The sequence below is a fragment of the Phodopus roborovskii genome, unplaced genomic scaffold (assembly GCF_943737965.1).
Source record: "Phodopus roborovskii unplaced genomic scaffold, PHOROB, whole genome shotgun sequence".
In the NCBI taxonomy this organism is placed as follows: domain Eukaryota; kingdom Metazoa; phylum Chordata; class Mammalia; order Rodentia; family Cricetidae; genus Phodopus; species Phodopus roborovskii.
The window spans coordinates 693181-720805 of NW_026126470.1; the positions used below are offsets into that span (position 1 = coordinate 693181).

The 27625-nt window shown below is 39.1% G+C and overlaps 1 pseudogene; it reads left to right on the forward strand.

The window, feature by feature from the left end:
- Positions 1–334: 334 nt before the first annotated feature.
- LOC127227306 (septin-7-like) lies at positions 335–27158 on the forward strand (annotated as a pseudogene).
- The last annotated feature ends 467 nt before the right edge of the window (positions 27159–27625 follow it).

Below are 27625 nucleotides of genomic sequence, written 5' to 3' on the forward strand. Positions count from 1 at the left end.
AAGGGATAAATACTGATTATTAATCCAAATGTTAGTGCCTCCCTAGATGTATTCTCATTATTTTGGAGTTATAGTGCACGAAAAGTTTCATGAAGTCAGAGACAGTTTAGTGTTGGCTGCTGGATACCATGGATACCATGGATACCATAGATCAGTGGTTCTCAACCCATGGACTGTGACCCCTTTGGGGGTTGAATGACCCTTTCACAGGGGTTTCCCTAAGACCATCTGCACATCATATACTTACACTACGATTCATAACAGTGGCAAAATTGCAGTTAAGAAGCAGCAATGGAGTGTGAGATCTGCTGCTGCTGCTGCTGAGGAGAGGATAGTTAACTGCAGCACCATGGTAGCAGGCTGGTGGGATTTGCCGACCTTCCAAATCAAGTGTACAGAAAATCCGTGAAAGGAGGATTTGAATTCACACTTATGGTAGTAGATGAATCTGCACTGGGAAAGTCAACATTAATCAACTCATTGTTCCTCACAGATTTGTACTCTCCAGAGGATCCAGGCCCTTCTCATAGAATAAGGAAGACTGTACAGGTGGAACAATCCTAAGTTTTAATCAAAGATGGCTGCTGATGATAGTTGATACGCCAGGATTTAGAGATGCAGTGGATAATAGTAATTGCTGGCAGCCTGTTGTTGACTACACTGACAGGAAATCTGAGGATTTCTTAAATGCTGAATCTCGAGTGGAAAGATAGTAGATGCCCGACAACAGGGTGCAGTGTTGTTTATACTTCATTGCTCCTTTAGGATATGGACTTAAACTGTTGGATATTGAATTTATGGACCGTTTGCATGAAAAAGTTAGTATCATCCCACTAATTGCCAAAGCAGACACACTCACACTAGACAAATGTCAACAATTTAAAAAGCAGAAAATGAAAGAAATCCAAGAACATAAAACTAAAATACATGAATTTCCAGAAACAGATGATGAAGAAGAGAATGAGCTGGTTAAGAAGATAAAGGATCATTTACCTCATGCTGCGATAGGCAGTAGTACTATCATCAAAGTTAACTGCAAAAGAGTCAGAGGAAGGCAATATCCTTGGGATGTGGCTGAAGTTGAAAATAGTGAACAATGTGATTTTACATTTCTAAGAAATATGTTGATAAGAACACACATGCAGGATTTGAAAGATGTTACTAATAATGTACATTATGAGAACTACAGAAGCAGAAAACTAGCAGCAGTGACTTTCAATGGAGTGAATAACAACAAGAATAAAGGAGCCGGGAGGTGGTGGCACATTCCTTTAATCCAAGCACTAGGGCTGCTCAAAAAACCAAACCAAACCAAACCAAACCAACCAAACCAAACCAAACCAACCAAACCAAACCAACCAAACCAAACCAAACCAACCCAACCCAACCCAACCAAACCAAACCAACCAAAACAAACCAACCAAACCAAACCAAACCAAACCAAACCAAACCAACCAAACCAAACCAAACCAAACCAACCAAACCAACCAAACCAAACCAAACCAAACCAACCAAACCAAACCAAACCAACCAAACCAAACCAACCAAACCAAACCAAACCAACCCAACCCAACCCAACCAAACCAAACCAACCAAAACAAACCAACCAAACCAAACCAAACCAAACCAAACCAAACCAACCAAACCAAACCAAACCAAACCAACCAAACCAACCAAACCAAACCAACCAAACCAACCAAACCAACCAAACCAAACCAACCAAACCAAACCAAACCAACCAAACCAAACCAAACCAAACCAACCAAACCAAACCAAACCAATCAAACCAAACCAACCAAACCAACCAAACCAAACCAAACCAACCAAACCAAACCAACCAAACCAAACCAAACCAACCAAACCAACCAAACCAAACCAAACCAAACCAAACCAACCAAACCAAACCAAACCAAACCAACCAAACCAAACCAACCAAACCAAACCAAACCAACCAAACCAACCAAACCAAACCAAACCAACCAAACCAACCAAACCAAACCAAACCAACCAAACCAACCAAACCAAACCAAACCAACCAAACCAACCAAACCAAACCAAACCAACCAAACCAAACCAAACCAAACCAAACCAACCAAACCAAACCAAACCAAACCAAACCAACCAAACCAAACCAAACCAAACCAAACCAACCAACCAAACCAAACCAACCAAACCAAACCAACCAAACCAAACCAAACCAACCAAACCAACCAAACCAAACCAATCAAACAAACAAAAAACCCAAAACAAACAAAAAGACAAAACCAAAAAGAAGAAAGGAAAACTTACTAAGAGCTCTCTGGCACAGATGGAAGAGCAAAGAAAGGACCGTGTAGCCAAGATGATGAAGATGAAGACAGAACAGGTGTTTGAGATGGAGGTCAAAGAAAAAGTTCAAAAACTGAAGACTCTAAAGCAGAGCTCCAGCAGTGCCATGAGCAAATGAGAAGGAATTTAGAAGCGCAACACATAGAGGAAAACCCTTGCCAGTCTGAAGAAGAGAAAGCAAACTGGGAAGCTCAACAACACATTTTAGAGCAATAGAACTCTTCAAGAACCCTGGAAAAGAAGAAAGTCAAGGTCTTTAAAACCTTACTGAACACCAGTTATGGATTAGTTGCCAATATGAATAGCTGGGACATCAGTGTTTGTTGGATCCATTTACCAATTTGTACCAATTTTACCCATAATGATGGATTTAACAACATGACAAAAATTATTTTTTTTGTTGTTCTTGAAGGAGATTGAGATGCCTTGAGTTTTCTAGGATATTGTGTACTTAGAAATTAACAGCTCTAAGTACCTTTCTACACTTTCTTTTTTTTTTTTTAAAAGTAAAAAGATGTCTTCAGTTTAATGCAAGAAAACATTTTACTGTTGTTCAAGCATGCTCTGGTGGGTTGATTGTTTACAGAATATTCTAAAATAAAAGAACTCTGGAAGGTTTCATTGAGGATACATTGCTATAATATGATGCAGACCTTGCTTCTCTATGATAATCATAATACAGAGGTTCCATTCAATGCAGCTTATACAATAATGTATTTAGTCTAACACAATGGATCCTATTTTTGACACTTCCATTGTTTAAAAGTACACATGGAAGAAAACCTATAAGCTTACAGTGCACCTAGAGCCTTTCATAACAACCTTTTTTGTTGTATGTTTTGGGATATATATATATATATATATATATATATATATATATATATATATATATATATATATGCCCCTTTAGCCAGAATTTCATTACTGTTTCATTTTTGTAATAACATTTAACTTAGATATTTTTCATATATTGGCCCTGCTAAAATAGAATATAGCATCTTTCATATGGTAGGAACCAACAAGGAAACTTTCCTTTAACTCCCTTTTTACACTTTCTGGTAAGTAGCAGTAGGAAGAGAAATGCATTTGTAGATCATTTCTAGGAAAATTGTGACGCTAATGGCCAACCTGTTTCTACCTATACCCAGTCTTATGTTTTACTAGAAATGGGAATCATGGCCTCTTGAAGAGAAAAAGTCACCATTCTGCATTTAGCTATATCCAGATATTGCATACCTGTATTATTTTTGTTTATATTGTTGAAAAAATTCACATAATAAACAATGTTGTGATGTAACAACAACAACAACAATAACAAAAACCAAACCACCACCAACAAAAGAAGTAGCAAAGGAAATAATTTTATGGTTGGGGGGTCATTACAACATGAGGAACTTCATTAAAGGGTCATGGCATTAGGAGGGCCGAGAAACCTCCACTGTAGATACTCAAACATTGAACAAAACAAAGATGAAATTAAAAACACTGAGAGCAGTGACATGTAGCTGAACTCCATCTGAAGAAATGTGACCACACAGGCCATTGCCATCTTAATAGAAATTATTATACATTTCTTGATGTTTGAGTTTACTTTTGTTTATCTTCTTACTTATGCTTCTTTTTTTTTGGTGGAGGGCAAGTGATGTCTTTATTCTTTTCTTTACAAGGAAAATTAATTTTCTTCCTTGATAATAAATAATATGAAATCCTTTATGGCAGTTGTACTTCTATGAGCATTTCATTTTCAAAATCAAAGGGATTAGATCTTATTATTGAAATTGAGTCATTGTTTACATAACAGGAAAAAGATCTCTTTGTGCTAGACTTTTTGTTGCTGTTTAAATTCTCACCAACATTCAGAATGTAGAGAAATGTATGCAAAGTGACTTAATCAGAACTTGAACAGAGAACTGGACTCGGGCAGGGTAGGACTCATGAAGGAGGATGGTTCCTTTCATATTCTGTCTTTGGGGAGGGCTGTCTTTCATGTGTTGACAGTTTTTTTCGCTTGTACACAGAAGGGTCAAGCTGATAGTAATAGGATTTCATCCTTCATATTTGATTTTGAAACGACTAACCTGGGTGCTACTTCAAATCCCATGGCTGCCTGACTTTGGGAAAGGCCATCCTTAAGTTTCAAATACTTCACAAACCCCCCACAAGTCTGGTAGAGCACACTCAGGAGGAGAAGAGACATGGTCAACAATAATGGGCTAGATTTGGCAAGAACATACCTTGGACTTTCCAACTTTGAGGGTTTGTCTTGTGTCCAGAGCCTGCATCAGATACATGGCTATAATTAAATTCATCACCACAATAGAGTTCATGGAAATGTTGCCTTCCACTTTCTGCATAGAAATGAAAATCATCTACTTTCTTCACAGTCTGAAATTTAATGATTATTTTAAAACTGGGCATTATTATAGCATAGTGGCTCTTGAAAAGTTGTGGCAGTGTACTAACGGATTTCGGGAGCCCATTCCCCATGGAGAGATACTACCTAGGCCTAGAGACACTGGGGAGGGCCTAGACCCTACCCCAAATGACTTGACAGATTTTGGTAATCCCTCATGGAAAGCTTCACCCTCCCTGGGGAGTGGATGGGGAGGTCTGTGGGGGTGGGCATGAAGGGATGGGAGGGAGAGGGAACTGGGATTGATATGTAAAATAAGAAAAGATATTTAAAAAAGAAAAACGTTCATCCAATTAAAAAAAAAGAAAAAGAAAAACTGTGGCTAAAGTCAAATGGTTTTCTACTCCCACATGAATGATTTATGTACTATGAATTTTTGTGAGGACACTGCTGGAATTACGTCTTCCTCTGATCTTTTTAGGTTACAGTTGTGACATTTTCTTTCTATTTTCCTTATGAATTGAAAAATTAGTGGTAAAATTTTGTATGCTGTGAAGTACGCATGCATGTTGAAACTTTATGGGGATGGCTGGTAAGATATGATTAGGAGCTTCTAATCCTCTTGCAGAGTAGCCAAATGCTGTTCTAGCACCCATGTGAGGTGCCTTTAACTACAGATCTAGGGGACTGATGATGGTCTCTTCTGGCCCTGGGACCCTTACACATGTGCACATTGCTCCCCACAACACACATAATTAAAAAAAAAACTTTCAAATTAGCTATGATTTTCAAAGGCACCTCCCATAGTGGGATCATGTGTAACTGCCATCCATCCTTCTATGTCGGACTTACTTGACTTAACACACTGCAAGACTCATCCAGGTTGTAGAAGCTCACCTGTCGCCACGGAGGACTTTGCTCTGTCCTTCCCCTCTCTTGTCATTTCCAGACAACCATTTTTGGGAAGTTGATAAGCAGTCAGCAACTTGTTGGACAATTTGGAAATCTATTAGTTCACACAATAAAAACAGTTAAGGAGCAATGATGAGTTCATGTAACTTTCCTTATATTCTCCCTATTGGCCTTGAGAATCTATGGCTCTGCTAATTACTCTTTCTGGTATGATTCACCTGTTGGATAGCTGAAAGACATTTGTTTGATGAAAGTGACATATCTGCTGATGCCAACATTGGTAATTGAGCATGGCATTCAGCAGGCTATCACTGATGCATTAAAGTTACTAACTGCGTATGCCATCATTGTCTTAAAAGTTGATTCCCATTCTCAGTGCCCCCTTATTTATTTACTTATTTGCTATTGGTAAAAGTATTTTTATACTCACTTTGGATATTTAGATTGTGTCTGCTTCTGTTTACTGCTGAAGCCCAAACATGCAGGCTGCAATTGGCACTATAGAGAGGGAAGGGCAGCCAGGGACTGTTGTTGATAAAGCTGTCAGCCAGGTTGTGGGGGTGGAATTCTGTTGGGACTAGTGTTAAGAATTTTTTAAGCTTAGCCAACTGGCAAGCAATGGCATTGAAGGACTGAATCTGATATTCTGACTCCCTGGTTTACACTCATTCACACACACACACACACACACACACACACACACACACACACACAAAATGCACTCACATGCACACACATGCATGCATGCATGCACACAGTGTGTATACATACATACACACTCACACACCCCATCCCACCAATCTCCCACACCCATTGTGGTTATTTCTAAATAGGATCATTGATAAAGCAATACTGCATCTGGTTTTATTATTTAGCCTATCATTTAATAATAGATATTGTTAAGATCTTAGGTTTGTCTTTTTTGGTACATTACATATGTAGCCAGCCTTGTAAAATAGATACAATACTGTTAGAAATACGATTTCATATTGCTTATTTGGGGAGCTGGGGTCTTGTTGAAGTAGGTGCTTCTAGAGACACTAGAGGCTCATTGGTTTGTCTACTACTGAAAATCAGTATGGTCCATAACTAGCACTGTCCCATCATCATGGAACTCAAAGGGAAACTATCAGGTCCTAAAATTGCAAGGATAACCTTAATTTTGCAAGGTTTTCCTGTGCTTTGCAGTGCACCAAAGCTTGAGAGATGCCTGCCAGAAAGAGAATCTCTTTCAACTTGGAGGGAAATATACTTTGAATTGCCACACACTGTTCATTATTTACTTGCTGGTACATATGCACATGTGTAGATATTTATTTTGAGGGGCCTCCATAATTGTGGTGAGTTGGTAAAATCGAAATCTGTAGGCCTGAATGGCAGGCTGGAGCGGGTCCAGGAGACCTGCAGTTCAAGTTCAGAGGTGGCACAAACTTAAACACACAGACCGTGCCCACTATCCTTTTACCACCTGGATGATTGACAGAGTGTCCGAAAGATGTGCCTGAAGGCACTCTCTCTTCATTAAGTCATTTTCAGTTGAAAATTGGAGGTATCAATTTAAGTAGTATTTCCAAGGGCCTTCCAAGTTATCCATAATTTACTGTGTCAGTTATAACTTTAAAGTGGGTCTTCAGGTATGTGGACCACTTATAAAGCTGGAATAGATAATTAACTGGTGTGTGTTCTGGATTTTAACTTGGAAATATGTGTGGAATGTGCTCAGAGTTTGTGTGGTTATTTATCCATCCTATCTTCTTCTACTGTTTTTTTTTCTAAAATATTAATCATAGCTATGTGGAATGATACAGTGACAAGGACAGAAGGACATTAATAATTTATTTTGTGCTTTATTTGTATTTGTGTGTGTATGTGTGCACATGTGAAGGTACCCTCAGAGGCTTGGAGAAAGTGGCAGATCTCCTTGGAGCTAGAATTATAAGTAGTTGTGAGTCCCCTCAATATGGGTTCTGGGAACAGAAGTTGGGTCCTCGGGAAAAGTAGCAAGTACTCTTAACTGCTGAACTGTTTCTCTAGTCCCAACATAAGGATGTTAAGTGCAGTGTTGTTTTTTAAAAGAAAGCAAGCATATCATAGTGAAGTGGCCTGAGATGTAGACCCAAAGCTTCAGAATCTCCACGACACAGAGCACTAACAGGATATCCTGGGGGTCCAGCATCAGTAGTGTAGCAGAAACCAGAGGCCTGGAACCAGACCAATGACTCTTTGCAATGAACACTCGAAAGTGAAGCTATATGGACAAGGGGAAAAAATGAAGCAAGAAACACTAGTGTAGTGGTTAATGTTGCTGTTACGAAAACCTCAACACTAGCAGCTTATAGAATCAAGAGTTTGTGTTTGCTCACATTTGAAGGAATAGCCATCTTGATGGGGAAGTGAGGGGCAGCAAGGGCATAAAGCAGTAGTTCACACTGAAGAGTCATAAAGGGAGAGAGACAAAGGCTGGTATTAAGGGCAGTTTCCCGCCAGCCTGGTCTCAGAGCTGCATCAGCCCCAAATAACACACAGAGACAGTGTATTATGAAACTGTTGGCTGGTTACTAGTGTTTCTTATTGGCTAGCTCTGTCTTCAATATGAACCCATATCTATTAATCTAAGTGTTTCCATGTGGTCTTATCTTACTGGCGAAAGGTTCTGGACCTCCTCTCTCATGTCCTACATCTTGACTCCTCTCTGCTTCATCTCCTAGAATCCTCCTTGTCTCCTAGTCCTGCCTATCTTGCTTTCCTATTGGCCAACAGGGATTTATTCATTAGCCAATAAAAGAAACATATTTACAGAATGACATCTCCCATCATCCTGGTGCTTAGCTTGTTTTATTTGTTTACTTTGGATCCCAACCATCAGAGCTGTCTGTGCATACCAAACATGGGTTTTTTTTTTCACCTCAGTCAAATTACCCAGAAACACCCTGACAGACACTCCTAGAGGTCCGTCTTCTAGTTGTCCTAAATCCCAACAAGCTGGATAACAATTGTATCTATATAATGAGATATCATATAAGTATTTAAGAAAATCATAAGGTAATAGTTAATGGCAAAAAGCATATACAAAATGTTAATTAAAAAGGCTTTGAAATTATAGGTGCATCTATATAGAAAAAACAGTAGAAATGACATTTCATAGTGCTGAGGTGGATAGCTAAGTGTTGGGATTATGGTTGGAATTTTGGCTGGCTGCTCCTAAAATTTTCATGACTTGTAACTTGTATTAACAACATACCCAAGTGTTTCACTGTAGTTCTTTGTAACTCAAGTTCATTTGCTACTAAATTGTAGCCAGCTGTTCACAGGTAAGTGTTTTCATTTAGAAAGCTGCCGTAACAAGTGTGAAACACACAGCAAAAGGTTGCTTTCATTAGGTGTTTAGAACCACTAAGTGTGTGTTATGATCTTAAGATCACTGACCAATAGAAGCAGCGGGGAATGGAACCAGTTAGAGTCACAGGTGAAGGGTTGGGAGGAATGTTCTAGAGAGAGAGGCCTTGTAAAGAGTTAATCTGGAAAAAGTCCTGGCTGTTATGTTGTAGGGCATGTTAGAACAAGAGTTTGAAAACATTCCTGGAAAGATTTTGTTCTAAGATCTCTTTCCTTTATATATACATTTTGTGGGTATCAGAACCCTTGTTGGTAAATTGTATGACATGACAGAATCCCAAGTAACATTTATATGACCTCAAAGCTATTGAAAGTTATTTTTTAAAAATTAATTTTAATTTTTAAAACTCTCTCTCCCCCCCCCTCTCTCTCTCTGTGTGTGCTACAGCATGGGTGTGTGGTGGAGGTTAGAGGACAACTTAAAGAGATTTGTTTTTCCTTCCACCACGTGAATCCAGGGGGGTGGAACTCAGGTTTTCAGTTTTGGTGGCAAGTGCACTTACTAGTAGAACCTTCTGGCTGGCTCCCCGTTTTCTTTTAATTAGCTCCTCTGAGCCTGCAAGTTTATAATGCACAATTAACAGGTGAACATGGAGCCTTGAACGTCCCTCTGGGATGATGTGCAAGGCTGTATTATTGAATGCTGTGGGTGCATAGTGAGTAATTAGTTGTAATCCTTGGATTGCTAGCTCAACTTTGTCCTTTTAAAGACACCCAAAGTGTTGATTGAATTGGTATTACTCATTGCTGCAAATCTTGGCAATTTTAAAGATTCTAGAAATATTACAGATTCTGAGATTGACCCTATGGGCCTTGATTCTGGGACCCTTCTTAGACTTCATACTGGCTTTCTAGATTGTTCCACCTTGCTTTCTGTCTCTGCTTATGTCTGAACTTCCCTGGAAAGAGATGATGGACAGTGTTTTAGTCAGTGTTCTATTACTGTGAAGAGGCAACATGACCAAGGCAACTCTTATAAGAGAAAGCATTTAATTGGGGCTTGCTTATAGCTTCAGAAGTTTAGTCTGTTTTCATGATAAGGAACATGGTGGTAGACATGATGACTAGAGAGGTAGCTGAGAGGTCTACATCTGGATCTACAGGAGGCAGGAAAAGAGATGGCCTCTGGGCTTAGCTTGGGCCCTTGTAATCTCAAAGCCCACCCCTAGCATGCTTCCTCCAACCTTAGAATCCTTTCAATTAGTACCACTCCCTGGGGACTAAGCATTCAAATCCACGAGACCATGGGGCCATTCTCATTCAAACAGTGACATACAGTTATGGGATTTATTATATTAGCAGGTTGTTGTAATATCTGCTTTCTTAACTGGTTTGACCAGTATAAAGAATCTATTATTTTGTGATTTTTCTTTTATTGCCTTTTAGGCTTTAATGTTTAGATTTTAGTCACTGACTCACAAATATTTATTACAAGCTGGAAATTTTTTCCCTTGAAACATGTTTTCATACAAGAATTTGGCACCTCTTCTAGGTTGTTTTGGAGTTTAATTTTGGTAAGAGAGAAATATAGCAAATTCATTTGAGAACAAAAATATGTTATTTTTGTATTATTTATTACTCTGCAATGCTGTGATATATGGAGCAGTGTTGATGGTTGTGTTCCTTTAAATTTTGACTGTATGTGTGAGTTGTGCATGATTGCACATGGTATGGATCATGTTTCATTTTAATTCTGAAGCTTCAATAAATAACCCTGGCATTAGAAAAGAGTACTTAGGTCCTGTGTCTGGCAGGAGTGGGGCTTGACTTTTCCAATTGTTTTTCCTATTACTAGGTGTCTGGAGCTGTTGAGTTATTGAAATAGTTTCAGTTCTTTTCCTTGGAAAGTTTCACAGTATGCTTTGTGGCACAGTTGCCACATCCTAAGAGTCTTTTAGTTTGGGAGGGAACATGAAGTTCTAGTAGAGAGGAGCTTTGCCCTTTAACAAGGCCAACAACCTCGAGACAGGGTTCTCTGTTCTCTTTGTCATGTTTTAGTAAATGGTCTTCAGTGTGTCATGGGATGACTGTTCTGTGTTGTGCCCTGGGTACATTCATACGTGGGAATCCTGTCCTAGAACAGCAAGGGGTTGGGAGATCATTTGCGATGAACACTCAGGTCATTGAAGATTTGCTGACGAACGTAGCAACAGCAAAGTCATTTGGCCAGCCACTGCCTCTTGGTATTGGAGTCATTGAGAAAAAGAACACAGCCAAGAGCTGGATGGAATGACGCTTTAATCACACAGAGCATGGCCAGATTTAGTAGAGGGTGTCGGCTCACCCATCGCAGTTAGTAGGTCTTCCTGGTAGCTGATCATTGTTCTGCTTGTTTCTACAGAAATTTCTCTGGAATATAGGGTATAGATATAGGGTACAGAGGAACAAAGGCTTGTCCAGGTATCGCGTGTAAAATGTCATATATATTTAGTGAGAAACAAGGAAAGATATTTCCACAGATGACTGCAGTTGTGTGTGAGATGCTTGTTTATAAGAAGATAGTCACAGACACTAAGTTGTTACTCATTTCAAAGAATCTTTTATTGTTTTGTGCAATGAACCAAGGAGAGGTCTATGTGATATAATTTTCGTGTTGACAGAGGGAGGGTTCATAACATTGTCAAGTTAAGTGTCATGATTTTATTAGTTCTTATAATATTTCCTAATATCTTCATCCACAAAAAATAAAGCACCCAAACAAACAAACTCCTCATACCCATGGTGTTAAGCCTTACACAGTTAGGAAGCAAACCCATGAGCATTTAGTTATCACTGTTCATATATATATCCCAGAATCTGATGTCTTCTAAGGTATTGAGGCCCATATAGTTAGTGAGTGTGAGGAAGACCCAGCATATAAGTATGGTGAGCAAATGGCATTGTCCTGGTAACTCAGAAATGGAAGTCCAGTACTTCTGCCCACTGGGTCCTGGTATTCGAGTCATGGTGAAAAAGAACACAGCCAAGTGCTAGATGGAATGATGTGTTACACAGCATGACCAGATTTTTGAGGTCCCTCACAGTAAGTAAGGCAGCACACCAAAGCCCGCTGTTGTGTAGCAAGAGATGTTGTGGGAGATGAAATACTACTCATAGAAGACTATCTTTCCCAATAGTGGAGGAATGGAGAAAATGCATGTCCTGCTCCACACCTCTATACCTGCAAAGATGACATATAATTAACACTCATCTAAGTGGTAATGACATTATTGAACACAGTTTCCTTGACTCTTCATATTCCTGTCACTTTCTAGGGCAGAGATTACAAAAGCCTGACAGTTCATCAAAAATGCAGCTATCTTGGTGGGTGGATATGACTGAAATACATTGTATACAATTGGGGAAGCTTGTGACAGGAGTTGGGGGGGATAATATGATGAAAATATATTGTATGAAACATATAAAAAATTTTAAAACATGTATATATACATTTTAAAGAATAAATTATTTTTAAAATGGAAGCAGTAGGTTTAATGCATTTTATTGTAAAGAATGCTTTTTTCATTTATAACCCTCAATATGAACATATTACCACCACACCAAATTAGTGTATGGCTTTAAACAAATTCACTCTAGTGTCCATTTCATTACTAAGTCTATGAGTCTGACATTTGGAGACTCAGCAGGCATTCTTGATTGTATTTAAAAATTTAAAAAGAAGATCCATTTCTGATAGGAATTTCAAAAATGGAAAAACAATAGTGCTAATGTGTGTACATTCCATAGTGTGCGTTTCATTCCTGTGCGTTTCATTCATTCAACCACTTTTGCCTCATGTCTAACTCTTGAAAGTTAATGTCTGTAAAAAAAAAATTGAACTTGGGGAAGGATGAGGTGAGGGAGGGAGATGGGGAGAAGAACAGAGGGGAGAGGGCAATCGAGAGGAGGGATAGGAAAAAGAAGCAGAAGAAAGGTTTCTAAGAAAGTTGGTCACATTGCTGTATTTCAGAGTCACAGCTGGGATTTCATTTACTGTCGTCTTCAGGATAATAAAATTTATTCTAAAACAACCTTCCAATACCACTATGGATGCCAGACTGTTTTTTTTTCTTTTCTAGAAATCAAATGACTTCTTATAATACTATTTTGTAGAGCCTGCTGATTATTTTACCATCTAGACATAGATATTTAATCTTAAGGACCAACGACTCCAAATTCAGATCACCTCTGCTTATGCCGTGCTATTGAAAATTAGAAGCTGAAACCCATCTTCATCTTTTTTTTCAACCAAAGTCAATGTACATTTTAAAGTAACATAGTGCTTAAGGGGCAGTTTTTATGGTGTTTGGTCTGGTTTGAAGGATGTGTCTTTTGTTTCTATTCACCACTGTCTTTGTCTTCTACTACTTAACCTCCCCAGAAACTGCCGTTAACTATTGGAGGGGAATGCACCAGGCTAATAGTTGGCTTCACATTAAGCCATGTAGAGTTTGATTGTGAAAAGAGTAAAAATACTAGGTTAATTAATTTAGAATTCTCCTTCATGGTGAGAAGAAATACTGTGTTTTCATGTTCATGAATAAAGGCACCTGGAACTTATTTTGGAATAATTTTATGACTGCTGGTCTGTACTTTATTACTCCCTTTGAGTCTTCATAATTATGTATCAGATGTTCCTAAGGAAATATGAATGATGTTATCTTTTACATGGCTGATTTTAACCATCATGTATTTCATGTCTCTGTAATGATTAAAACTATATTAATGCTGATGATAAAAACGTATTTATTGTTTACTCTAGCAAATAGTTTTATCTGTCTGCCTGTCTGTTTATCTACATATCTACGTATCCATACATACACACATGTTTCTATATGTCTGCCTGCCTGTCTGTTTATGTACCTAATTAAACACACACACTCTCTCCCCCCTCTCTCTTAATACACACACACACACACACACACACACACACACACACACACACACAAATACACACACAAACAGCATTTTAAATAGTGGGGAAGTTCATTCATTGTAGGCATGACTATTATCTACATCTAGAAGATGAAGAAACTTAGGCACAGATTGGCTGAGTAATTTTCACAAATAGTTAAGACATATAGAAAAGATCTCAACGTAGACTTTGTTCTCTAAATCACTATATTGTATTTACAAATATTCCTTATTCCTCGCTGGTGTGGCTATCATCTTTTAGTGCATTAAAATGGTTCAGTTGACAGTGGGTGCTGGAAGAATGATGTTCATTAGTAGAATAAATTTCCTTAGTGATGTTTTTGGAATGACTGTAGTGAAAAATTGTCATAATCATCTCATGGTGACTTCAGTTCCTTCAACCTTTCCCTCCTCTGTGGGTAGGTCATAGGTAGGCCCCCAAATCTCCTCCAGGGAGAACTCTCTTCAGGACCCTCTCTTTCTTGTGTCCCCAGCTTTCCATTCAAGGTCTAAGACAATACCTATAATTAGTGGATGAATGAAACTGTCTTATTCTCATCAGATCATTGTAGCAGAGTATCTTGGTGATTTGTATGCAATAGAGTTCTGTTTTCTGTTTTCCACAGTTCTGGATAGGGAGAGATTGAGCAATGAAGGAAGGCACCGGTGCATACATTTCCCCAGTATGCCTTAGGAGTGGTCCTTGGTTAGTGTGCAAAGCCTAGGGGAATGTAGTAGGAAAGACCACTAGGGGAAGTCTTGAAAAGTTTTTGCAGGAACACATTATTATTCTGGTGAACACTGGGAAGTCATTGAAATAATGTAAGGAGTGAGTATAAGCCTCTAATTCAGGTGATTATTTAAAATTTGGAACAGAAACCCATTGTGAAACATTAGACTAGTTTGTAAGCTTGTGGAATATACCAAGCAAAAGGTTGATACTAAGAGCTAAACTGTAGTAGTGGTAGATGTAGTAGAGAGAGGACATGGATATAACAAGTAACCATGGGTCTCAGTGGAAGGATTCTAGCAACCATACTAGTGTGAGTTGAGGAGTGCGCTGACTTCAGGGCATCATGCCTTGTGATGCTGAGAACACTTATGCCACTGCTGGGGAAAAGCATCGGGGAGCAACATGTTGTTCTGCATTCATTTCTGCTAATGTTGAGTCTGAAGACTAGAGAACACATTTCTGGTACTCCAAACATGGGGCTATCATGGGTTACAGTTTTGAGAGATCTTTATTGTTCCAAATGCGTGTCTATATTATTTTTAAGTTGTGACATTGTGAACATTACAAAGAGTTTCTAAACAAGTAGTAAAAATTTTATGGCACAATATAGCACTCAATATTTTCCCTTGATTTGTTTGTTCCATGTCATCTTAATCTTTTCCTCTCTGCTCCCTGAAGGACATTAAGGAAGGAATGCTTTTCTTCCTGAGGCCTCTGCCCAATTTGATGAGGTCCAAAGGAACAAGATGTTAAGGACAACTTGGAAAGTTATGCTGTTTTCAAGTTGGATTCAGAGGTCCAATCCATGTGTCTCTTACCTGTAGTACAGAATGATAGTGTCCACTGCTGTCTACTATGGGCACCATGATGGCTGCCTCTAGGTTGGATGGCCAGATGGTATTGCACAATCCGCTCTCAACAGAAGCAAACTTTGAATATAAAATCATCATATTGAAAACAGTCCTGTCCACTGGTCTGTCACTGCAGTGTCTGCTGCCCGTCAGTGTCTGCTCTGTTCCCAATTATTTGGGATCTTGCTTTCTGGTTTTGCCCTTACTAATGCACTTTTGATTTATCAACACCTGGGTCTCTTTTGAATGTTGTGAAACAGATTCTGTCATTGCGAAATTACAAAATCTGCACAGTTGTACCAAGTGGTTCTTCACTCCATGATTCTTCCCTTTTATTTTTTTTTCCTTTTTTGAGGTAAGGTTTTATGCTTCCCAGGATAGCCTCAAACTTACAATATAGCCAAGGAGAGGATGATTTTGGACTCTTGATCCTTCTGCCTCAACTTGCAAGGGCTAGGATTATATGTGTGTACTATGGCACCATTGTTATGAGCAGTTTTTCCTGCCAGCCTGGTCCCAGAGCCACACCAGCCCCAAGTAACACACAGAGACACTGTATTTGACATAAAGCTATAGACCAGTTACTAGTTTCTTATTGGCTAGCTCTGTCTTAAATATTAACCCATTTCTATTAATCTAAGCATTTCCAGGTGGTCTCATCTTACTGGAGAGAGGCCCTGGCAATCTGCTCTCTGTCCTCCATCTTGAATCTCTTCCCTACTTCTTCCTCTCTCCTCCTTGTCTCCTAGTCCCACCTATCTTGCTTTCCTATTGGCCAACAGTGATTTATTCATCAACCAATAAGAGAAACATATTTAAAGAATGACATCTCCCATCACAGATTTTTCTCTTAATCTTTAACATTTGGTCAGCTCCCAATTAAGTGTCCTTTAAAAGGATGGTCTCTCTCTGTATATATATTTATATGCATATACATGTGTATAAATGTGTAATATGTAAAGAGATAAAAGCATTTTTAATTTTATAAATCTATAGCCCCCTTTACATCTATCTATCTATCTATCTATCTATCTATCTATCTATCCATCTATCTTTCATCTATTTCTTTGAGGTAGGGTTTCTCCACATAGCCCTGGCTGTCCTGGAAGTCACTGTGTACAACAGGTTGGCCTTAAACTCACAGAGATTTGCCTGACTCTGTCCCCAAGGCCTGGGATTAAAGGCAAGCACCACTATACCTGTCTACTTTTATTTTATGTGTTCTGCCTGCATGTATGTGTATTTTCCATGTGTGTACAGTGCTCATGGAGGCCAGAGAAGGCATTGGATCCCTTGGGAACAGGGGTTACAGAAGATTGTGAACTGGCACCCTGGTTCTGGGGATAGAAATCAAGTCATCTGGATGAGCAACCAGTGCTTTTAAGTGCTGAGACATCTCTAGGCTCTGATATTTTATTCATTAAATTAAAACAGTTTGTATTAGTGTGTGGTGTTTGTGTGTGTGTGTGTGTGTGTGTTGTGTGCATACTACAGCACATGTGTGGAGGTCAGAGGACAACTTTGTGGAGTTGGTACTCTTCCACCTTTTTTTAAAATAAATATGTATATATATATACATATATATATATATACATATATATATATAAATACTTTTTAAAATTTTACATATCAGTCCCAGTTCCCTCTCTCTCCCATCCTCCCATGCTTCCCACAGACCGCCCATCCCATCCACCATCCACTCCCCAGGGAGAGTGAGGCCTTCCAGGAGGGATCATCAAGTGGCTCTAGGCTAAGGGAGTATCCCTCCATGGGGAATGGGCTTCTGAAGTCCATTCCTGCATTAGGGATACATCTTGGTTCCATTGTCAGAGGTACCAGGCCTTCTAATTGAGACCCATGTTCAGGGTGTCTGGGTTGGTCTTATGCTGGTTTCCCAGCTATCAGTCCATAAGCTCCCCCTTGTTTAGGTTAGCTGTTTCTGTGGGTTTCTCCAGCCTGGTCTTGACCCCTTTGCTCATCACTCCTCCCTCTCTGCAACTGGATTCCAAGAGTTTGGCTTAGTGTTTAACTGTGGGTGTCTGTTTCTGCTTCCATCAGCTACTGGATGAAGGCTCTAGAATGGCTTATAAAGTAGCCATCAATCTCATTATTGGGGAAGGGCATTTACGGTAACCTCTCCACTATTGCTAAGATTGTTAGTTGGGGTCATCCTTGTAGAACTCTGGACATTTTCCTAGTGCCAGATTTTTCTTTAAACCTATAATGGCTCCCATTATTATGGTATGCCTTTTCTTGTTCTTCCACAGAATCAATCTTCCTGCTCCCTCATGTTCTCCTCTCCCCTATTCTTCTCCCTTTATCTTTTTCTCAGCTCCTCCTCCCTGCTCCCAATTTTCTCAGGAGATCTTTTTTGGGGGGGGGTGATAAATTGTAGGTTTTTAGTATGATTTTAGAGATTTGCCTCTTTCCATTTGCATTAGCTTGTGTTATAAGCTGACGGTGGCATTTCTGTTCCCAGATGTTCCTGACTTTTACAGGGTAAATTTCTACTTCCCATACAAAGCTCCATGTGCATCAGCGCCATCTGTGCCATTAGGGTTTAAAGCCTTAAAAAGTTTTCAGAAACTTCTTAGAAATAGTGAATGTGTCAACATCAAGCACAACTCTCACACAGAAAAGAATAAGGAGTGACAAAGTGGAATCAAATGTGATCAAACAAGACATGGACTATGGATTCAGGAATCAAAATGACATGTTCCACAATGGAAGTCGTTGCATGGACTTTTGTAGTCTCAAAACAAAAGACACTCATGCACAAATGTATTCACAAAGAAACATCAGTGGGGATAGCAGTTACAGCAAATCAAGGAAAACTGTTATAGGCTCAAAGGCTATCTGATGAAATCCTTGGACTTTCTTTTTCAGTGTACACTAGTAGGTCAAGAATGCATTGCAGTGATTTTACCTGCTATGTATAGGGAACATGAGATCAGACACAAAGATGACTTACAATTGCTTATCACTATAAATAAACAAACCAGGTTGGTTGTTCACATTCACAATCCCAACACTTACACAGAAGGCTGAGGCAGAAGGAATACCTCAATTTCAGGCCAGCCTGGGCTAAATATTAAGTTTTTGGACAATCTGAGATAGAAAGCTGCTCAGGAGATCTTGTCCCTTTCCCTAAGGTCCTCCTTGTTTCCTACCTTCTCTGGTGGCGTGGATTGTAGGCTGGTGATCCTTTGCTCTGTGACTAAAATCTGTATGAGTGAATCCATACCATGTTCATCTTTTTGTGACTGGGTTACATCACTAAGGATGGGTTCTTCTAGTTCCAGTCATTTTCCAGTGAATTTCCAGATTCCTTTTTTTTTTTTTCAGATTCCTTTTTTTTTTTAAACTCCATTGTGTAAATGTAACACATTTTCTTTATCCATTCTTCAGTTGAGGGGTATCTAGGTTGCTTCCAGGTTCTGGCTATTACAAATAATGATGCTATGAACATAGTTGAACACATGTCTTTATTGCTCAAATGTGCATCTTTTGGGTATGTGCTTAAGAGTGGAATTGCTGGATCTTGTGGAAGACTGATGCCCATTCTCCTGAGGGCATACTGATTTCCAAAGTGGCTGTATGAGTTTGCACTCCCACCAGCAGTGGAGGAGTGTTCCTCTTCCTCAACATCCTCTCCAGCGTAAATTGTCATTGATGTTTTTGATTTAAGCCATTCTGACAGGAGTAAGATGGTATCTCAGAGTTGTTTTGATTTGCATTTCTCTGATGGCTAACGATGTTGAACACTTTTTAAAGTGTCTTTCAGCCATTTTAGATTCCTCTATTGGGAATTCTCTATTTAGTTCTGTACCCCACTTTTTAATTGGATTATTTGGTGTTTTGATGACTGGCTTCTTTAGTTCTTTGTATATTTTGGAGAACAGCCCTCTGTCAGATGTGGAGTTGGTGAATGTCTTTTTCCATTATGTGGGTTGCAGTGTTGTCTTGACAGTGTCCTTTGCCTTACAGAAGCTTCTCAGTTTCAGGAGGTCCCATTTATTAATTGTCAATCTATGTATGTGCTACTGGTGTTATGTTTAGGAAGTGGTCTCCTGTACCGGTTTGTTCAAGAGTACCTCCCACTTTCTCTTCTAAGAGATTCAGTGTGTCTGGAGGTCTTTGATCCATTTGGATTTAAGTTTTATGCATGGTGAGACATAGATATATCTGCAATCTTCTACATGCCAGTATCCAGTTGTGCCAGCACCATTTGTTGAAGATGTTTTCTTTTTTCCATTGTATACTTTTAGCTGTTTTGTCAAAAATTAGGTGTTTGTAGGTGTGTGGGTTAATATCAGAGTTTTCAATTTGATTCCATTTGTTCACCTGTCTATTTTTGTGCCAATACCAAGCTGTTTTTCAGGACTATTGCTCTATAATAGAGTTTGAAGTCAGGGATGGTGATACCCCTGGAAGTTCCTTTATTGTACAGGATTGTTTTGGCTATCCTGGATCTTTTGTTTTTCCATATAAATTTGAGTATTGTCCTTTCTAGTTCTGTGAAGAATTGTGCTGGGATTTTGATGGGGATTGCATAGAATCTGTAGATTGCTTTTGGCAAGATTGCCAATTTTACTATGTTTATTTTACCTATCCATGAGCATGGGATATCTTTCCACTTTCTGGTATCTTCTTTAATTTCTTTCTTTAAAGACACAAAGTTCTTGCTATATAGGTTTTTTCACTTGTTTGGTTAGCATTACCCCAAGATATTTTATGTTGTTTGTGGTTATTGTAAAGGACGATATTTCTCTGATTTATTTCTCAGCCCCTTTATTGTATGTATATAGTAGAGCTAATGTTTACTTTGAGTTAATCTTGTATCCTGTCACTTTGCTGAAGGTGTTTATCAGCTGTAGGAGTTCCCTGGTAGAGTGTTTTGGGTCACTTATGTAAACTATCATATTATCTGCAAATAGTGAAAATTTGACTTCTTCCTTTCCAATTTGTATCCCTTGATCTCCTTTTGTTGTCTTATTGCTCTAGCTAGAACTTCAAGTACAATATTGGAGAGAGTGGACAACTTTATATTGTTCCTGATTTTAGAGGAATATCATTGATTTTCTCTCATTTAGTTTAATATTGGTTTACTGTATTTGCTTTTATTATGCTTAGGTATGTTCTTGTTATCCCTGATCTCTCCAAGACCTTTTATCATGAAGGGGTGTTGGATTTTGTCAAATGCCTTTTCAGCATTTAGTGAGATGATCATATGGTTTTCCTTTTTCAGCTTGTTTATATTGTGGATTACATTGAAAGATTTTCATATGTTGAACCATCCCTGCATCCCTGGGATGAAGCCTACTTGGTCATGGTGGATGATTTCTCTGATGTGTTCTTGGATTCGATTTGCCAGTATTTTATTGAGTATTTTTGCATCAATTTTCATGAGGGATATTGGTCTATAGTTCTCTTTCTTAGTTGTGTCTTTGTGTGGCTTGGGTACCAGGATAATTGTAGCCTAGTAAAAAGAGTTTGGCAATGAACCTTCTACTTCTTTTCTTTTTTCTTTTATTTTATTTAATTTTATATAACAAAGTCCAATTAAATGAAAACAAACATTTATACACAATATTTGGGAATTTGGGCATCGTTCTTTCCAAACTACTTCCTGCTGGTAAGGGGCGCTGTCATGGGGGATTCGAAGAAGATTCAGATATCCTGGCTGTAGTCTGTAGGGCTGTTTTGTTCAGCTGTTTTGAATGTAGGATCAGCTTGTACTCTGTTTCAGGCGTGAACCTTCTACTTCTATTGTGTTGAATAATTTGAGGAGTATTGGTATTAGCTCTTCTTTGAATTTCTGGTAGAATTCTGCACTGAAGCTATCTGGCCCTAAGCTTTTTTTTCTTTTTTCTTTTTTCTTTGCTTTTTTTCTTTGCTTTTCTTTCTTTTTTTTTTTTTTTTTTTTTTGGTTGGGAGGCTTTTGATGACTGCTTCTATTTCATTAGGGGTTATAGGTATATTTAAATTGTTTATCTGTTCTTGATTCTTTTGGTAAGTGTTATCTATCCAGAAAATTGTCCATTTCCCTTAAATTTTTGAATTTTGTGGTGTACAGGTTTTGAAAGTATGACCTGAAGATTCTCTGTATTTCCTCTGTCTGTTGTTATGTCTCCCTTTTCATTTCTGATTTTGCTAATTTGCATGTTCTCTCTCTGCCTTTTGGTTAGTTTTGGATAAAGGTTTTTCTATCTTCTTGATTTTCTTGAAGAACCACTCTTTGTTACATTGATTCTTTGTATTGTTTTCTTTGTTCTTACTTTATTGATTTCATCCCACAATTTGACTATTTCCTAGTGTCTACTCCTCTGGGTGAGTTTGCTTCTTTTTGTTCTAGAGCTTTCAGTTGTGCTGTCAATTCTCTAATATGACTATCCTCCATTTTCTTAATATTGGCACTTAGTGCAATGAACTTTCAAAGTGTCCCATAAGTTTGGGTATATTGTGTCTTCATTGTTATTGTTTTCTAGGAAGTCTTTTAATCTCTCTCTCTCTCTCTCTCTCTCTCTCTCTCTCTCTCTCTCTCTCTCTCTCTCATCCTTCCTTCCTTTCTTCCTTGACCCAGGAATGGTGCAATTGCCCATTGTTCTGTTTCCATGAGTTTGTAGGATTTCTGCAATTTGTGTTGTTGTTGAATTCTAACTTTAAAGCATGGTGGTCTGATAAGATACAGGGGGCTATTCCAATTTTCTTATATCTGTTGAGATTTGCTATGTTGCTGAGTATGTGGTCAATTTTAGAGAAGGTTCCATGTGGAGCCGAGAAGAAGGTATATTCTTTTGTGTTTGGATAGAATATTGTATAGATGTCTGTTAAAAACCAATTGGGTCATGACTTCTGTTAATTCTTTTGTTTCTTTAAGTTTCTGTCTGGTGGTCCTGTCTAGTGGTGAAAGTGGGGTGTTGAAGTCTCCTACTATAAGTGTGTGAGGTTTTACGTGAGATTTGATTTTTAGTAATGTTTCTTTTACGAATGTGGGTGCCTTTGTATTGGGCATAGATGTTCAGAATTGAGACTTCCTCCTGATGGATTTTTCCTGTGATGAATATGAAATGAACTTCTTCATCTCTTTTGATTGATTTTAGTTTGAAGTCTTATTTGTTAGATATTATGATAGCTATAGCCCCTTGTTTTTTGGGTCCATTTTATTGGAAAATCTTTTCCCAACCCTTTACTCTCAGATAGTGTCTGTCTTTGAAGTTGAGGCATGTTTCTTGTATGCAGCAGAAGAATGGGTACTGTCTTCATATCCATTCTGTTAATCTGTGTCTTTTTTATAGACAAGTTAAGGCTATTAATATTGAGGGAAAGTAAGGCCCATTGATTGTTAATTTTTGTTTATTTTTAATTTGTTTTGTTGGTGGTATTGTGAGTAGATTTAACCTGATTTTTCTTTTGGCTTCTGGTAGAGTGGGATTATCTATTGCCTATGTTTTTGTGAGTATAGTTGACTTCCTTAGATTGGAGTTTTCCTTCCATAACTTTCTGTAGGGCTAGATTTGTGGTTATGTATTGTACAAGTCTGGTTTTGTCATGGAATATCTTGTTTTCTCCATCTATACTGATTGAGAGTTTTGTTGGGTATAGTAGTCTGGGCTGGTATCCATGGTCTCTTAGTGTTTGTAGAATATCTATGACCTTCTTGCTTTCACAATATCCATGGAGATGTCAAGTATTAATTCTGATAGGTCTGCCTTTATATGTTATCTGGCCCTTTTCCTTCACTGCTCTTAATGTTCTTTCTTTTTTCTGTACGTTTGGTGTTTTGATTGTTATGTGGCAAGGGGACGATTTTTGTTTTTTGTTTTTTGATCCAGTCTATTTGGTGTTTGGTACCCTTCTTGTACTTTCATAGAAATGTCCTTCTTCAGGTTGGGAAAGTTTTCTTCTGTGATTTTGTTGAATATGTTTTCTGTACCTTTGAGCTGGGCTTCTTTGCCTTCTTCTATACCTATTATTCTTAGGTTTGGTCTTTTCATGGTGTCCCACATTTCCTGGATATTTTGTGTAAAGGATTTGTTGGATTTAAGATTTTCTCTGGTAGATGAATCTATTTCCTCTAGTTTATCTTCAGTGCCTGAGATTCTGTCTTCCATCTCTTGTATTCTGTTAGTTATGCTTGCATCTGTAGTTCTCGATTGTTTACCCAGCTTTTCTATTTCCATCATTCTCCCAGACTGTGTTTTCTTTGTTGTCTCTATTTCAGTTTTCAGGTCTTGAACTGTTTGAATTGTTTACTTCGTCTGTTTGATTATGGTGGTGTCATATTGTTCTTTCTGTTATTTAATGTCCCTTCTTCCAGTGGGTGCAGGTGGGATCTCTCTCTCCTCTTCTCTCCTGGTGGGTGGGTATAGGTGTGTCAGGACTTCAATGTCAGTAACTCTGGATGGTCTGTGCTCTCTTGGAGGTCTACTATGTACAGAGCTGACCCAGGAAGTTCCAAGAAGAGGGTGGAGTTGTTGGACCTGAGCTGGTCAAATACTCACCTTAAGCAGAGGGTGTTGGAGGCCCAAGGTTGAGAGGAGAGCAGGCTCTGGATGGTCTGGTGTGCTAGGGCGGGACCACTCAAGTAGAGGGCATAGGCTAATCAAGATGCAGAGCTGACTCAGGAAGTTCCAAGGCAGTTCTCTTCCACTTTTACATGGGTTCCAGGGATCTGACTTGGGTCATCAGGGCTTGCATTGTTCTGAAGAAACACCTTTACTGTGCTATCTTGCCCACCACAACATGCATTATATTTCAGAAATGGAAAAGGATAGGCAACAGTCTCAATTTAGGCAGGCTGGATTCAAGCTCATAGGAATCTTCTGCTTCAGACCCCTAAATGCTGAGATTACAGATGTGAGCCACCATGCCTGGATGGTAATTGTAATTGTATACATCATGTACAACACACCATTTACCATATGAGCTGGCTTGAAGTGTCCAGTTCAGTAGGGCAAGTGTAATGCAACCTTCTGGAGACTCACAAATGACATCCCAGAATGAAGGCCCCAGAAGTGAAGTTTCTGGGACTGTACACTCTCCTTCTGCCTTATCTCATGTTATCCTTAGAGGCAATGCACAGAAAGCAGAATTCCTCTTTGTTAAAGGAGGATGAGGAACTAGAACCAGTCTTTTCAAACCAGCCTGAAGGCTCCTGTGTCACAAAAATAGTCAAATGAATTTGCCAGGGTTTAACTTTTCCTTTGTTCATCTATCAACTGTTAGTTTGTTTGGGCAGAGTAGACTGTCTAACCTTTGGAGGGAAAGTGTGGACTTTTTGACACAGTGTATAGTTTTCATCTTGAAAATCTGAAAATGGTATCATCAAACTCACCCCCCGTACCCCACTTCCCCTTCACATGGGCCTTCATGGCCACCACTCTACTCCTGTCTCCTTGAAGTAAGTGCTCTGGGTACCCCATAAAAGTCCAATCATATAACTCTTACCTTTTTGTCTCTTCTTGGGTTTGACCCATGTTCTTGGGTGGGATTTAAACCCACCCACTTGAGACATTGTCAGTATGTGTATCCATTGGCCCGATCCTCAGGGCCTCACTGAAAACATGCTGTGGCTTTTCTTCTCCCACCAGGGACATCAGATGCACTGAAAGAACACTCTAATCACGTAAAACTTTTCTATCACGGAACCCATTCTCATCATAGAAGTGGAGGAATCCCGCGCCTTACAGATTCAGGCACCTGTCTAAGAGGAAAATATAGCATTATTTCATTTTCCTTAGATATCGATAGGTAGATTCCAACATCCTACACATCAAAAGACTGTGAACAAGGCATCTCAAACAGGGAAAATACAGACACAGAGAGAAAACAACCACTCTGGAATTTTGGCATTTATATTGGTGCATATATATATATATATATATATGCTGAAGGAAATAATACATTTGTCAGATATTACTAAATGGAGAGAGAAGTCCTTAGGCAAGCTGCAATCTAGTAAACCTAAGTTGACTAGTATCTCCTAAGACAGTTTTTAGGGCATGACTCTGTATGGTTTAAAACCAAAGCTGTGATCTTGAAAAGCTGGCTAGGACCTTGGTCCGTGACACTGGTCCTGGCTCAGAGGAGCCTCTTTGCAGGGGTGTCATATTGTGGATTTAGGCTTAAGGACAGCTGAGCACTCCAGAGTCACCATTGACCAGAATGACACAGGTTAGTGATTTGACCCAGCTTTAACCCACAGGAAGCCACAGCCTGGATTGGACACATGTCAGTAGAAGCTTTTTGCCACAGCAGGATCCCACATCCTGAGTGCTTGGCACACAACTGACACTTAGCACAGTGTCCACCATACAGGAGGGACTCAAGTACTCCCTAATGACTGTATAAGAAAACACAGGGATTCTTCTTCCCCTTAAGTCTCCAAATCTTCCATTTTTTTAGCCTGTAGTTTGAGTCAATTTTTGTGGTTAACACAGAAAAACAGCTTAGTATGTTGAAATAACATTCTTGAGATCCTGGGAGAGATTAAACAGGTACAAACAGCTTTGGCATATACACCATTCATCCAATTATTTTTATTTTTATTTATTTTAGGTTTTTTTTTTCTTCTGCTAATTTAACATTTTGCTCCTGTTGCTTCAGAAACATTTTGGAAAAGCTAGAATGAAACATTGTAATAATTTAGTAGAGAGAAAAGCAAATCTGGTCACAGTAGTCTCTTTTCCTTCTAATAGAAATACCAGGAACTAGAAATATGCAGGAGATAGAATGACACAGATTCATGCAACTGGAAAATGTGGCTAGCTGCGTTTTTGCTTGGAGCAGGGCTCTGTTTCCCAATCAGTCATCAATACAGCCCAGTCCTCTGCCTGTGGACATCGTGGTCCCCAGGGGGCATTTGGAATGAGACTGGCAACTCTGAGGAAAGAGGCAGAAATCAGGAATTCGGCTGGCTTCTGGATGTCTTCTTCAGTAGATTCTCTGGGCTTTTGAAGATGGAAGTAGAATTTAAAGACAGTAACTTTCAAGTTTGGGGCTGATGAGATGGCTCAGAGGGTGAAAATACCTGCTGTATGTGCTTGACCACCTGAGTTCAATCCCCACAACGGACGATTTATGGAAAGGACAGACTCCTGAAGGCTGATCTCTGACCTCAACATGCACACTGTGACATTCTCTGACCCCATGTGCCACATAATAAATTAGAGCTTTAAAAAGAAAACAACAAGACCTCTGGGTTTCTACAGTTGCAGTGGATGGTTTGTTGGTGGCTTGTAGGTATTAGATAATCATGTAATAACGGCTAGTGTGTATTCAGGAGTTAGGGCAGGCCTGGGATTACTAACATTTTGGCCACGTCAGGTTCATTTTCCTGTAGGGTGTTTGGAAACACCTTGTCCACACACATCGCTGGTGTTTATCTTTTCAGTTTCTTTCTTTTTTGTTATGTTTTGACATGCTATTGCAAAGGCACAGGGAAGAGGTGCAGTAGCGATAATTAAACCTAGGAGAACGCTCTGTTCTTGTTTAAGGGAAATGTTTTATAAGCACTTTGTTCCAACCAGATGTGGACTGTGAGATTTTAAGGAGCCGTGGCCAAATGTGTGAAGCCAGTGACTTATCCTTATCAAATACCAGTGGGAGGAAAATGCAATTGGAGAAACATGTGTTTGCCAGTGTGGTTGCCGGGATGCAGCAGGTGCACAGAACTTCAGCCAACGAGTAAACGTCTGTGATCTGGGCTAATCACTTGGTGTTTGTTGTTATCAGTTTGTACCCAAAACTCATTTGGCTTCTAACTGTTTGGAGAGGGAGAACATTCTGGGGCACCCAAAGGTGCACGTGTGTAGGGAATGTCATGGTTGTGCTGCCCCCGACTCTCACAATCTCCTTCTATAATGGAAAGTTTTTGCTTCATGGTGTTATAAGACCAAATACTAAGCCAGCAGTGTGTCTATTCTGGCCATATTTTGTTGTGGTCACTCAGCCATGATAAGATTGATAAAAAGCACTTTCTAAGTTACAGATGATAACCCTTAAGTGTGGCCATTTACCTTTATGATGGGGTCACACGGATGAGAAGGGGAAGAACTGAAAGCAGAGATTGGATCTGATGTCATTGCGTGAACCATGGTACTCAGTTATGGCTGAAAACAGCATCAGTCTCTGCACTTTAGTTATGGAGGCAGTGTA